Source organism: Vigna unguiculata, chromosome 3, assembly GCF_037176805.1.
Source record: "Vigna unguiculata cultivar grain cowpea cultivar isolate G323 ecotype 2 chromosome 3, ASM3717680v1, whole genome shotgun sequence".
In the NCBI taxonomy this organism is placed as follows: Eukaryota; Viridiplantae; Streptophyta; class Magnoliopsida; order Fabales; family Fabaceae; genus Vigna; species Vigna unguiculata.
The window spans coordinates 11,450,934-11,464,615 of NC_140794.1; the positions used below are offsets into that span (position 1 = coordinate 11,450,934).

Genomic DNA, 13,682 nt, shown 5'->3' on the forward strand with positions numbered 1-13,682 from the left:
TTATATAAGACTAAAATAAATACACATGTGATGATTACTTGGAAAAATTAGCTTATAAATAGATGAATTGGATAAGGAGTGAAGGCAAAGGTGTGTTGGTCTGAGCAAGAGAGAAAGAGAAAAAAAAGACAGAAAAAAAGAGAGGGAGACACAGAGTAAGAGAGAAAGAGAGAGAGAAAGAGAAGATTTGGAACAAGATATTAAAAGAAAAGAAATATTGGATGTTAATATAGACAAACTCATATATATATATATATATATATATATATATATATATATATATATTATTTTATTTACTTTCACATAACTTATTTTTAATTATTATTTTATTTATTTATTTATTTTATATAATTTATTTCTACTACTATACTAATTGTATTTATTTATTTTATTTTATTTATTTTTATTACCCATTAGTTCTATTTATTTCATTTCATTTATTTTTAATTATGAAATGGTATTGGTTATTTATTTGATTTAATTTATTTTCACTTATACATGAAATCTAATTATTTATTTTATTTTATTTATCTCCAATTACACACTATTCCTATCTTTATTTCATTTAATTTATCTCATTTTACATCGTGATCGTGTTTATTTATTTTATTTCATTTATCTTCAATTATGTACCTATCCTTTATATTAATTTATATTTGTGTTATTATATTTATTTTGTAATATTTTATTTCATATATAGTTATTTATTTTAAGTTTTTGCTTTGATTCATATTTTATTTCATTTTATATCTTTTAAAACATTATTAATTTATAATTTGAATATATATATATATATATATATATATAAATATTAAAAATAAATATTATTTTATAAACTTTGATAAAAGAAATTTACTTATATGTTTTATTGTTACTGTACACCTTTTGTGTTTGTTTGGATGGTTATATATTATTGGCTAAGAGTGACATATCTTGAGAGTCATCACATATTGTAAAAATGTCTAAGGTTATGTCTGTTCAAAAAGAGTCTTAGTTTTCATTCTAATGAATTGAGATCAAACCCATGTAAGAGTGTTTATTTTTTAGAAGTTACAGTTTGGTACACAAGATGAAAGACAAGGATCATAATGAGGTTTAAGGAAGTTTTATCAAGTAGGTGAATATTTGCATAGTTTAGAATAATATCCTAAACTAGGATATTCATAGGCCAAACTTGGGACTATTTGATACTTGTTTAAAATCACTAAGGTTAGATAGTCAGTATATATCTCTTTTATGGATCGATAAATGGTTGATATTCTCAAGAAATAAATTATTATAATTGTACCAATATTAATGTTCTCTCTAGGAAAATCTTATTGTATAAAAAGAATTAATTCTATTTTTTTATCAAATAATAACTTTATTTTTTGTATAATAACTGGGGTATTACATTTAATGGTATCAGAGCCTCTCTTCCTATCAAAACCTTGGGTATGGTCTTTTCCATGTTTGTAGTCTCTACTAATAAGTAGAGGTACAAGTTCTTTGTTCTTACATTTTTCTTAAATAATAGAAGTGTACGATAAGTAGACTAGTAAGAATAAGTCAGAACAATTAGTTCTTGTAGTAAGGAGAAGTTTTAAGCATTACTTTCAAACTTAAAAAATAAATTATTATAGAAAAAACTAAGGTAATTGTTCATTCTTCTAGTAAAAGATGGATAACAGACCAAACATTACAAATGAATTGTTGAAAAGAATGATAATTTGTCTTGGAAAATATGAATCGAAAACAAAATGTTGAACCCATGGAAAATGAAGGATTAGAAACCTTTCCAAGGAACAATTCACAAAAAAATTTAAGGATTTAATGTTGATGGTGTTTAATCATCGATACCAGAAATTGAATTTTTTTTTATTGGAATGACGTATGCTGATGCAAATAAAGTCACATATGTTGCCCTTGTGCTTGCTGAAGAAGTTGAAAACTGGTGGAGATTTACAAAACAACAATTGAAAGATGAAGGGAGACAAATTACTTGAGAAGTCTTTAAACACAACTTTTTGGAAAAATATTTTCAAAAGGATCTTCGAAGGATAAAGGGAGTTGAATTCATTAATCTTCGTCAAAGAACAATGTATGTAGGAAAATATACAACAAAATTTGTTGACTTATACAAATTTTGTCCTTACTTTAACGATAAAGTTAATGAACATTCTCATTGTTCTAAATTTGAAAGTGGACTGAGACCTGATATTAAACAACCAATTGGTTATTTAGAGATCTCCTCATTCTTAACTTTTGTAAATTGTTACATGGTGTATGAATTTGATACTAAGGCAAAATAAACTCAATGGAGGCAAGGAGGGCCTTTGAGGCACAAAAGAAATGAGTTCAATAATAAGAAAACCTATCAACTTCCATCTCATGTTTCTTAGAATTCTTCAAGACAAAAACACTCCTCTTTTGGCAATACTTTAGGCATAACCAACCCTATCAAACGCTTTCACTATGGAGGACCTCATCTATCAAGGAACTACACCACAAGGACTATAACTTGCTCCATGTGTGGGAAGTTAAGTCATTATCATAATGAATGCAAATAGTTAAATAAGAAACAAGGTAATAGGGGAAGTAGCAGTAGAAGAAAGAATCAGGTTGGGAGACTAAAGACAACTGGAAGAGTCTTCACGGTAAATGGTATTGAAGTTTTTCAATCTTAAGATCTAATCCAAGGTAAATGCATCATAAATGGTCGTCTCCTTAATGTATTGTATGTTTCAGGTGCTACTCATTCTTTCATATCACATGATTGTGTCAAACATTTAAAGTTATTTATCTCTTTATTACCATATGATTTAACTGTGTCTACTCCTACCAATGTCTCAGTCATCACTTCACTTGCATGCACAAATTGTCATATTTCTATAGGCAATAGAAACTTTTTATGTAAATCGTATATGTTTACCCTTGTCTCATTTGGATATTGTTCTTGGAATGAATTGGTTATCTTCCAACCATATTCTCCTACCAACCAGAATGAAATCCTAAAAAGATCTCAAGTATGAATGATCCTAACTTATTTAAAAAAAGTCAAGGAATTTATAAACATTAGTAAGTTTCTTTTTGTTTGTGAGTATCTTGATGTTTTTGCTAAGAAATTCTTGGGTTACCTCTACAAAAATAAATAAAATTCACCATAGACTTGGTACTAGGATCAATACTTGTGTTTGTAACCCCCTATAGCATGTCACTTATATGTAAGTTCCTAAAAAAAACATTTTGTCCGTCTTTGTAGGGTCTCGAAGGGCATGGAAACACATAAGAACTCATGAATTAAAATGGAAAAATATATAGAACTCTAGTTACTTCAAAAATGGTAAGATCTTTGGTGCAAAAACACAAGAGGAGGGACAATTAGTAGAGATGAAAAACAAATAGAGGAATTGTTGGACAAACAATTCATTAGATCTAATGTTTCTCCTTGAGGTGCTCCAATGTTGTTAGTCAACAAAAAGGATGGCACTACCAGGTTGTGTGTGGATTACCTTCAATTGTTGTTTTTATTAATGACATTTTAATTTCAAAAATCATGAAGAGCATGAAAGATATTTGAGGATTCTATCACAAATTCTGGTAGAGAGAGTAATTGTATGGAAAATGGTCAAAGTGTGAATTTTGGTTAAAAGAAATTCAATTTTATGTTAATCTTGATAAACTCATGTGTGTTATATTAATATTTTATTTATTTTAAATTATATATTATTTTATTTACTTCCATTTAACTTATTTTCAATTGTTATTATTTTTATTTATTTATTTATTTTATATAATTTATCTCCACTTACATACTGATTATCTATTTTATTTAATTTATCTCCAGTTACGTACTGATCTTATTTATTTGTTTTATTTATCTTCAATTAAGCACTGATCATACTTATTTATCTCGACTTACACACTTATCTTTCTTATTTATTTCATTTCAATTATATCCATTTATGTTATGCATTAGTTTATATTAATTCATATTTGTGTTATTATATTTGTTTGTAACATTTTAATTCATATACAGTTATTTATTTGATTTTTGTTATTCTTATTTTATTTTGTATTATTTTAAACATTACTATTATATATATATATATATATATATATATATATATATATATATATATGTGTGTGTGTGTGTGTGTGTGTTTTTTTTTTTTTTTTTATTATTATTTACATTTTGTGTTTGTTTGGATGATTATATATTATTGATTAAGAGTGACATATTTTGATAGCCATCATGTTTTGTAAAAGTGTTCAAGGGTATGTCTATTCAAAAAGAGTCTTAGGTTGGTTCCAATGAATTGAGATGAAATTCATGTAAAAGTGTTTATTTTTGGGAAGTCACTATTTGGTACACTGTGAGATGAAAGACAAGGATCATGGTGAGGTTTGAGAAAGTTTTACCAAGTAGGTGAATATCTTCATAGTTCATAATAGCGTCCTGAACTAGGATATTCATATAGACCAAATTTGAGACTATCAAATACTTGCTCAGCATTGCCAAGGTTAGGTAGTGAGTATGTATTTCTTTTGGGGCTGATAAATGACTAATAGTTTTGAGTAACAAATGATTATAATTGTACAAATGTTTTATGAGAAATATGTAACTACCTAATCATTGTCTTGATAAAATGAGATTGAATCTTGTGGTTGTAGGTCCAATTATAGGCATATGAGTATGTGTAATGTTGGTTAAGCTTATTAAGATTGATACTTTATGGTTATTGTAGTGTTAGGCTCATGGTCGATCTAATCTTTCCAGAAGCCGATCTAGTTTTCAACTGTATGTAGGCCGGCCGATCTAGTTACAAGGCTCAAGGATAATCTAATGGTTAAGCATAAGGTCGATCTAGTTGCAGAACCAATGCTGATATGTGGTTAGGCACAAGGCCGATCGAGTAATGGGACCCAAGACTAGCTTAGGTATTATATATGAGGTTGATCTATCTATTAGATCCAATGTTAGGAGATCACTAGGTCAAGAATGTAAGATAGTAAATTAGGAAATTAAAACTCATAACTAAGTAACTGTTCAAGACATGGCAAGAGACGTGAATTAAATGGAGAAATTTGATGAACATTCAATAGGAGGAGAATCCAAGAGGTTAGGGAATAAACATAAAGAAGGACATCGAAGGAAGAGGAGGACAAGACAGTTTGAGTGATCTAGCTGATTGGACTCTGAACCTTTTTGGTAGAACAGTTATAAAGACCTCAATGTATTTTTCTTTCATATACACCTATTGTACAAGTGGAAGAAAAACTTGCTTAATAAGAACTGTTTAAAAAAAATTGTTGAAAGATTTATTTAAAAATTGACTCGTAGATAATTTATATTAATATCCTTAAGAGATATTAGATATACAGATAATCTTCTATTCTATGTATTATGTACAACTTATTGTACAAAATTTAAGTTGTTGTAATATATATATATATATATATATATATATAATTACGTTATTATTAAAGTTCTCACAACGAAAATATTATTGAAAAAAAATTAATTCTTTTGTTTTATTAAATAATAACTTATTTTATATAATAGTAATAACATTTTTTTAAGAACCAAAATAGTAAAGTCTGTAAAAATTGCAGATACCGAAAGAGGGATCGAAGCTTAGAAATATTGATTGTATAAGGATTTAATTAAATTGACATTCAAGGATTTAAATAAAAAAATATTAATTTAAATATCGTAGACTGCCGTATTAGTTATGGAAGTTTATAAATATTTAAACAAGTGCTAAAAGTGCCACTTATTAATCATATTAGTTTACATTAAGAAACATTATGACTTAATAATAAATATGAAGACTTTTACAGATAAAAATAATAACAAATAATTAACTTATGCGGACTGAAATAAGGGAGGCTGCTTAATATTCTTATAATATTGTGTTTTTAAACTTACAATATTATTTTACTATTGGCTTATAATTTTAAATGTTATTTTTTAAATGATTTTTTATTTTATCATACTTATTCTGTATGATAAATATTAATATAGAAAAATAATTTTTTCTAACATGTTCATTATATTTCATTCTATATTTTTTATTTATTTATTTACACTGACAGATTTTGTCAAGAAAAACTTTTTTTTTTCTAAAATGTTTGTATGAAAATATAATCAGGATTAAATATTTTCAAATTATTTTCAAAAATTGTATTTCATTTTTAAATTAAATTCTATAATGATTTTGTCATTATATTTTATAAAATTATATAAAACATCCTTTCAAAAAACTTAACCTAAATATTATATTATAATTTTTACATGAATATATATATATATATATATATATATATATATATATATATATATTTAATTTAAAAAATAAATAAATATTTAATTTAGAAAAAAGGCAATTTATTAAAATATTTGGAAGATGATATACATATACATCACTTTTACATTTCATATGTGTCATTGTACATTCCATCTCAAAGAAAAAAAGAACAAAAAAACCCTCATTCTTTTTTTTTTTTCACCTATCCGATGGCCCCAAAAATAATTTCGTTTTTTTATACTTTCTTTTTTTCTTTTTCCAAAATCACTTGTTTTGTATTAATACACAGTTTTAGTAATGTGACACTAATATATTAAAAAAAATTAAAAACATCGATTGCATCGAAAATGGCATGAAACGGTAAATTGAATAGATAAACAGTTCCCTATGACTGGGCATGCAAAGGTACTGGTATTAGACAGGAATTTTGAATTTGCACCACCAAAATTTCTCTATTTTTCACATGCACCTGCAAATATTGTTGAAAAGATCACACTTTCTCTCTTTCTATTATACTACTTTTCAACTTCAACTTTCTCCATTGGTGGACTTTCACACTGTCTTGTCCTGCTCATCACCCAAGTGCTGCTGGGTTTGCATGCCTAGTATTCTTTTCATCATAAATTTGCATTTATGGGTATTTTATGTTTTACAAAAAGAAAAACACTTAAATTAATTGGGTACCAGAATTGTAATACTTCACTTTTAAATTGTAAGTCTTGATAAGTATGTATGTATTTATTTAATTCTCATTTTCATACAATTTTAAATTACTGAAACATTTTGAATTTATAAAAATATTTTATTTACTGTACTTAGCCAACATCACCATATTAATATAAAGAAAGCATTGACTTGTGTGACTCTTTACTTCATCAATATTATATTTTCTTCATTTGACCCAAATCTTATTTAACTTGAGAGATAATGTTTTTGATGTTTACTCTTTCCACCAAAGACACAGACAAAAATCGAAAAGAATATATATATATATATATATATATATTTATTTATTTATTTATTTATTGGTTAACTTATTATGATGTCACTTAGATAGGAGAATAATAATGATTTCCTATAAATGGACTATAATAACAATAATAAATTATAATAATAATAACAATAATTTCCTATAAAGACTATTCCAAATATCTTTCTAGATTGGTTTTAATCTATATCTCCATCTTCGAAAATATTCACATACTTTTAGTAATGATGGAAAAATTAACTTTAAGAAAATATGAGCTTAGTTGAATGTTACTCTCCCATTTCCAAAACAACACTGATTTTTAACTCTCCAACTTAACGTTTCATTTGTTTCATCGGTGAACCAAACGTTAAAAAAAGCATTTTACCCAAAATTCTATCATATACATAATCATATTGTCCTCCACTTAAAGTTGATAGTTTATTTGAGAAATCCTGGCCTATTTTGGTTACCAGAAATGAAAATTAACAAAACTCCGTTGCCTATGGTATGAAAAAATGTTGGTATAACAATTTTTTAAAATACTTTATGTTTAACTAAAAACTATTGAAGATTGATGGTAATAAAAATTTTGTTAGAAGGTAGGTGTGTGGTATAAAAAGTAAATTGTCGTATTTGACATGCATCCTTTCTGTGATATTAAATCTAAATTGTCTATTTTTAATAATAAAATAATGTATATTATAATTTTAAATTAGAAAAAATATAAATATAATTAAAATATCACTCAGAGTGTCAAACGGTGAGATTTGTCCTTTTCCGGCGGTGTCAACCTATCACTGCTCTTTGACATGCACCCCTCTTTTGTTGTGATATTAATTCTAAATTGTCGTATTTGACATGCACCTCGAATGCAGCAGGTTTTGAAAGAAGCCCACATGGGCTGCATTAATAATTCATAAATATACTTCAATATTCTTAGGAAAAAAAAAAACATGAAATGAATTCATGTTTTTTACCACAAGTGGTTTAAAGGTTCATACGTTATTAAGTAGATAAAACGTTGTACATCTAGTACAAAGAAAAACATCGAATGTTCTGAAGTTGACGAAACATAATACTAAAACAAAGTCTCCAACTAGGAATAATAACAACCATTGTGACTTTCAACTGAAAAGAAACTTATTGTTTACCTGTTATTCAGACACTTCAGAATAAACTTTGAACTTTAGCCAAATGCTTCTTCCCATTTCTGTGAGAGGCGAAGGTAATCTCGCAAGGGCATTTCACATTACAGATTTCACATATTACTTCTTTAATATTCACCCCAGCAGGTTTCTTTTGCAGATTCTTCTGTGAAACAGGTTGATTCTTTGTCTTCAGACCAATCAACATGGCCAAGTGTTTGCTTCCTTGCAGGTGTGAATTCAAGGTTTTCTCGCTCGATGTTGTTACATGGCATAGAGCGCAAGTCCACTCCTTCTGAACTTTAACTTCCTTCTGTGTAGAACTCTCACCAACCTCTTTCATGGCAGCAGTTCCTACAGTTTCCAACATGCTTGCTGAACCATTCTCACTTTGCTCAAGTTCACGCACCACAGGAACATACTGCAATGTTCAAGATTACCATAATATATAACATTGTCACAATACTTTATACATTACTATCAAGATGATCACAACGTTATCGAAACCTTTACTTGGATGTCTGTAGGAATTTCTTTTTTCACGATCACCTCCGAATCTTTAGTGGCTTTGTGCTCTGTTTGGATCTCTTCTCCATTTGTCTGCACAAGATGTTATTTCATTAAGAACTTACAATAGAAACACATTTTTGATGAGTACACAAACTTACGGCAATGTAGATGTTTACCTTGCTAGCAATGAGTTTCATTAAGGCTTCTGTTCCATACTCTTCCAAATATCTCTCTGCATGCACTAAAAAGTTATCTTTCTTGACAAAAGACTTCCTCCAGTTATTGAAACTACGTATGATTGCTTCTGGATTTGAGAGGCATGTTCGAATAATATTATTGTAGGCATAAGAAGCCCGTCCAAAGTCTGGCACAACGAGCCAGAAGATGATCATTAGCTTCGTGTAAGGCCAGAACGGGTTCCTGATGTTTTAGACATGGGAATGAAAAGTTAAACAAGTTTATGAGTTGATTAAAGAAGAGAATCCATTTGCTCCAACATAACTTCAATTAATAACAATAATTATGTCTACAATTTTATTTCTGTTACTTTTCTAAGTTTCAACAAAATTTAAAAGACAGATTAACTAGATATCTGTACGGCCATCAAGCTTAACCAAATGCAAACAAACACTAGATGACTGAATAATAAAAAAAAATACCAACTTCAGAACAGAAGAATATTTTTAATCCGAAGGATTTGTTGGAAACGAGAATAGTTCTTAACATTCAAAACAAAGCTAATCATATTGATAGAATGAACTGCATGTGTTATGTATATGTCGTACACAACAAAATAAGCTAGATTTTACAGTACAGTTCATTTTTGTTGAGAAAAAACCTTAAATCATGCAGCATGCGTATTCTTTGTAATCATATCAACTGCATATTTCTTGGTTTTGTTATGGCTAATTGCAATAAAGAAAAAATAGTGTTAAATAGATTACACTTGAGGATCAACCAACTTAGATCTCAAATTGTTTTCTATTTGCTGAATCAAGGTTCTAGTAGTCACTATGCCTTGAATGCAATAAATCTTTAGCTGTCAATTTGGGAATATCCTTAGAACACGCTGAAGAATGAACAAAAGAAAAACAAAAAACACAGAGACTCCTAGAAGGACTTCCATGTCCTATCTCTAAATTTAAAATCAGAAACCGGAATCACACATGCAAAGTGCAGAGTTTGATGCTATCACATTGATCTTAGAGTCCAATAAGATATCCAATCCCGATCTCAGTCACAGACAAAAACAATCGGTACTGTTATTGGAGAAAAAAAATGTTCTTACCATTCAAGAGGCCCAGAAAAAACATACTCAAGTATGTATATCAGCGAGAGGAGTATCCAATACGATATCAAATCCTTGGTTTCTCTATAGGAATTGGTCTCAATTGCTTGTACAGAAGCACATCTGTTAAAAACAATAAAGAAAAAACTGTAATCCCAAACATCAAAATGAGTGGACAAAGCAAAAAGTGTCAACCTTTGTTAACACGCCATGCACCCAGTGAAGCACAATGAATATTAAATAAATGGTGCTTTAGAAACTTACAAAGGGTACCCCAGAGCAAGAACAGGCCTGTAAAAGAAACCAGGAAAAAAAAAAAAAAGACTGTTGATCAGGCAGCGTTAATGGAGTCCAAGGGGATAAAGAAAAAACCCTTTACTTCACATAGAGAGAACATGTACAACATTGGAGAAGTAATATTAAGATAAGAGTGTAAGTTAATTTTTTCATGCGATGATCAAGGTAAGGAATACGAAGCAACAAAGAGAAAACTTGAACTTGCATTGCATACCATGCGCAATGATCAAGGCACTTGACGATGAGTTTAAGAAACCAGAAATAAGACATCTCTTGTGGGACTAAATTATTGGTATTGTGAGGTTGTTTGAATGCAGAGAAAAAAGGAAGAGGAAGATAAAGGAAAGAGAAAGTTTGGCTCAAAGAACATGAAATAGTAAGAGAGAAGGAAGTCTTACAGAAGAAGTCTAAGTTTTATTGGTGGTATTCAAGTGGGAAACAGAAGGACAATAACTCACCTAAAAAAATGTTATGATATGATTTTTTTTTGATTAAAAATCATTTACGTTATTTAATCAGCATTAAGGATTTAATATGATATTTTAGCTTTTAATATTTTTTTTAAAAAATAATAAGAAAATATATTAAAAGAGTATGTTAAAATTTGTATAGCCGGTACATTAAAATAGTCCTAGATATTAAAAAAAATTGAAAATAATAATAATTTATAAAAGCAATCCTTCTCTTTAATTTATTGCACATTTTTTAAAATGATGCCAAAATAAACTGAGAACTCACAAACACATTTCTGTAATAAAACAAATGAATTAAAATTCTCCGAATACCTAACATAATTTAATTTGTAGTGATTATCTTATTTAATTTTTTAAAAATCTAATTTATATTTAAGTTAGTTTTAATTTATAAAAATTTATATATAATTTTGGTTAATATTATTGTAGTGATAAGTAGATTTTTGATCTACCTTAAACAAATTTTACCGTTTAAAACTAATAAAAAATAATAAGATATACATATAATAAATTATAATATATTTATATTCTATGATTTTATCAAGATTAAATAATTTTTAAATTAAGATAATAAATTAATAAAATGAACTAGAGAATCAGGCACAACAACTTTACTTTTGAAAAAAAAAATATAAGTCTACGAAATTATTTATTTATAGATAAGATTAGTAAAAACAAGAGAGAGATATTGAATGCTCTAATAAGAGGAATTATCATATCTCTTGATTAAATATTAGAGTCACTCTGGGTTTAGTAAAACTTTTGTCATCCCTTTTTATTTTTAGTAAAACTTTTTCTATCATCCCTTTTTGGTTATATACATTTATTCTACATGTTTTATACTTAGTAGAATATTGTTTACATTATAACTAAAAATACAACTAAGAGACTTTAAATGAATTAAAAAATGATTTTGACAAAAATTCAAAAGAAAACTTTAATTATAACTCTTGATGGAGAATTAAAAATGTAACAATTAATAAGAACAACAAATTTTTAAAATAATGAATTGAAAGAAAAAGTTAAAATTCTCATTGTCCATAACATAATTTAATTTGTAGAAATTATCTTATTTAATTTTTTAAAAGAATTATATAAGTTAATTTTAATTTATAAAACAATTATATATAATTTTTTTCTAATATTATTGCACTGATAAGTAAGATTTTGAACAACCTTAAACAAATTTTATAATTCAAAATAGAAATCAAGGATACCAACCTTAGTTTTGAGAAAATAATTCTTAATTTGAGAAAATAATTTTTAAGCTTAAGAAAATATTTATCCATAAATAGGACTAGTAAAACCAAGACATAAAAAAAAAAATATTGGGTGGTGTATCCTCATGTCTCTTGCTTAGAATATGAGCATGGGTCCAATGGTTAGTGTATTTTTTAAAAAGTAAATAGTGAAAGAGTGAAATAGTGAAATAGTTATTATGATATCACTTGAGAAAAAATTGTGTGATTTCATAATTTATATTTTTTATATATGTATTTGATATTTTATGTCTTAATTTCTCAAAGAGATTAATTAATCATTAGTAGGATAATAAAGTGGGTTGGGTCTGACATGTCAGCTTACCAATCCCACTAAATAAAGATTGATTGAGAGATACTTTTGAACTCGTCAATCCACAATAGCTCAATTGGTTCATCCTGTCAATCCATTGGGTCACATGTAGTAAAATGAGATTTTGAAGAGCGCTTACCCTTCTCCTAAACAATAACAAATACTTTAAGTTAAAGTGACATATAGCTTTTATAATGTACACACGACTATTTAATTTTAAAAAACTTTAGTATAAATAGAAATCTATTAAAGTAAGTTCATTTTATAAAAAAAATTATTATCTTTCTAAAACATAGAACTTTTCATTTCTCTACCTTCTCTCTAAAGTTTTTAAACTTTTTTCCGTATATTTGAAGATCAAAGCATACTATAGGACTCATGACGATGAAGCCTACTTTTCTATTTTGATCACTTTGCTGAATAAAGTAAGTTCCTTTTTCCTCTTTTTAGAGTGGTTGGTCTTTGGTTTGCATGCCTAGTTTAAGAGCTCTTGATGAATATCAATTTAGTTACGGTTGTTAGGGTATGATCAGGTAATTGATCTGAGTCTTTCTTATTCAAATACTTCTTCTCTCTATGAGTAGGGGTGTTTAAAAACTGAGAAGACTGTGTTGTGCTCTTATTCAGATAAGAGAAGTTAGTTATTTAAAATTGATTGTGTTTTGGTATGCAATTGTAGTTCAATTTTGAATTGAACTGGTTGAATTTTGTTGTATGATATGAATTGGTTGGTTTGAGGATGTGATTTGGTGTTTAGATTGAATTGAAGTTTGTGGTAAATTTGGATATGTGAAATTGTAGTTTAATGATGTGCTTGCTTCAAAGATCGATAAGTCAGGTTAAATTGGTTTCAGAAGGTACATTTTACTTGGAAATGTTGAAAGGGGGAGCTACTTCAACTCGATGGTTCTGATGATGTCCATGTCCATACATCATGTGTATTACTAGTTTAGAATTAGTCATGTATTGTTAGATTGTACATTAGGGTGTTAGAGCAAAAATATCATATGTAAAACAAGCTTGCATTGAGTTGTATTAGCCATCAAACTCTTGCTTGTGCATTCGTAAATCGATTAGCTATTTAACTAATAGATTAGCTGAGGGTACTGCACTAAGGCAGTGAAAACACACTCACGA

General features: G+C 27.7%; 1 pseudogene across 1 annotated transcript; it reads right to left on the reverse strand.

Moving 5' to 3' along the window:
* Window positions 1-8,243: 8,243 nt before the first annotated feature.
* Window positions 8,244-10,909, reverse strand: LOC114176990 (uncharacterized; annotated as a pseudogene). Its single transcript, XR_014993599.1, has 6 exons — window positions 10,715-10,909; window positions 10,468-10,494; window positions 10,204-10,326; window positions 9,092-9,335; window positions 8,919-9,005; window positions 8,244-8,826 (listed from the first exon to the last, which is right to left on the reverse strand). The product of XR_014993599.1 is annotated as an uncharacterized LOC114176990 (transcript).
* Window positions 10,910-13,682: the final 2,773 nt, after the last annotated feature.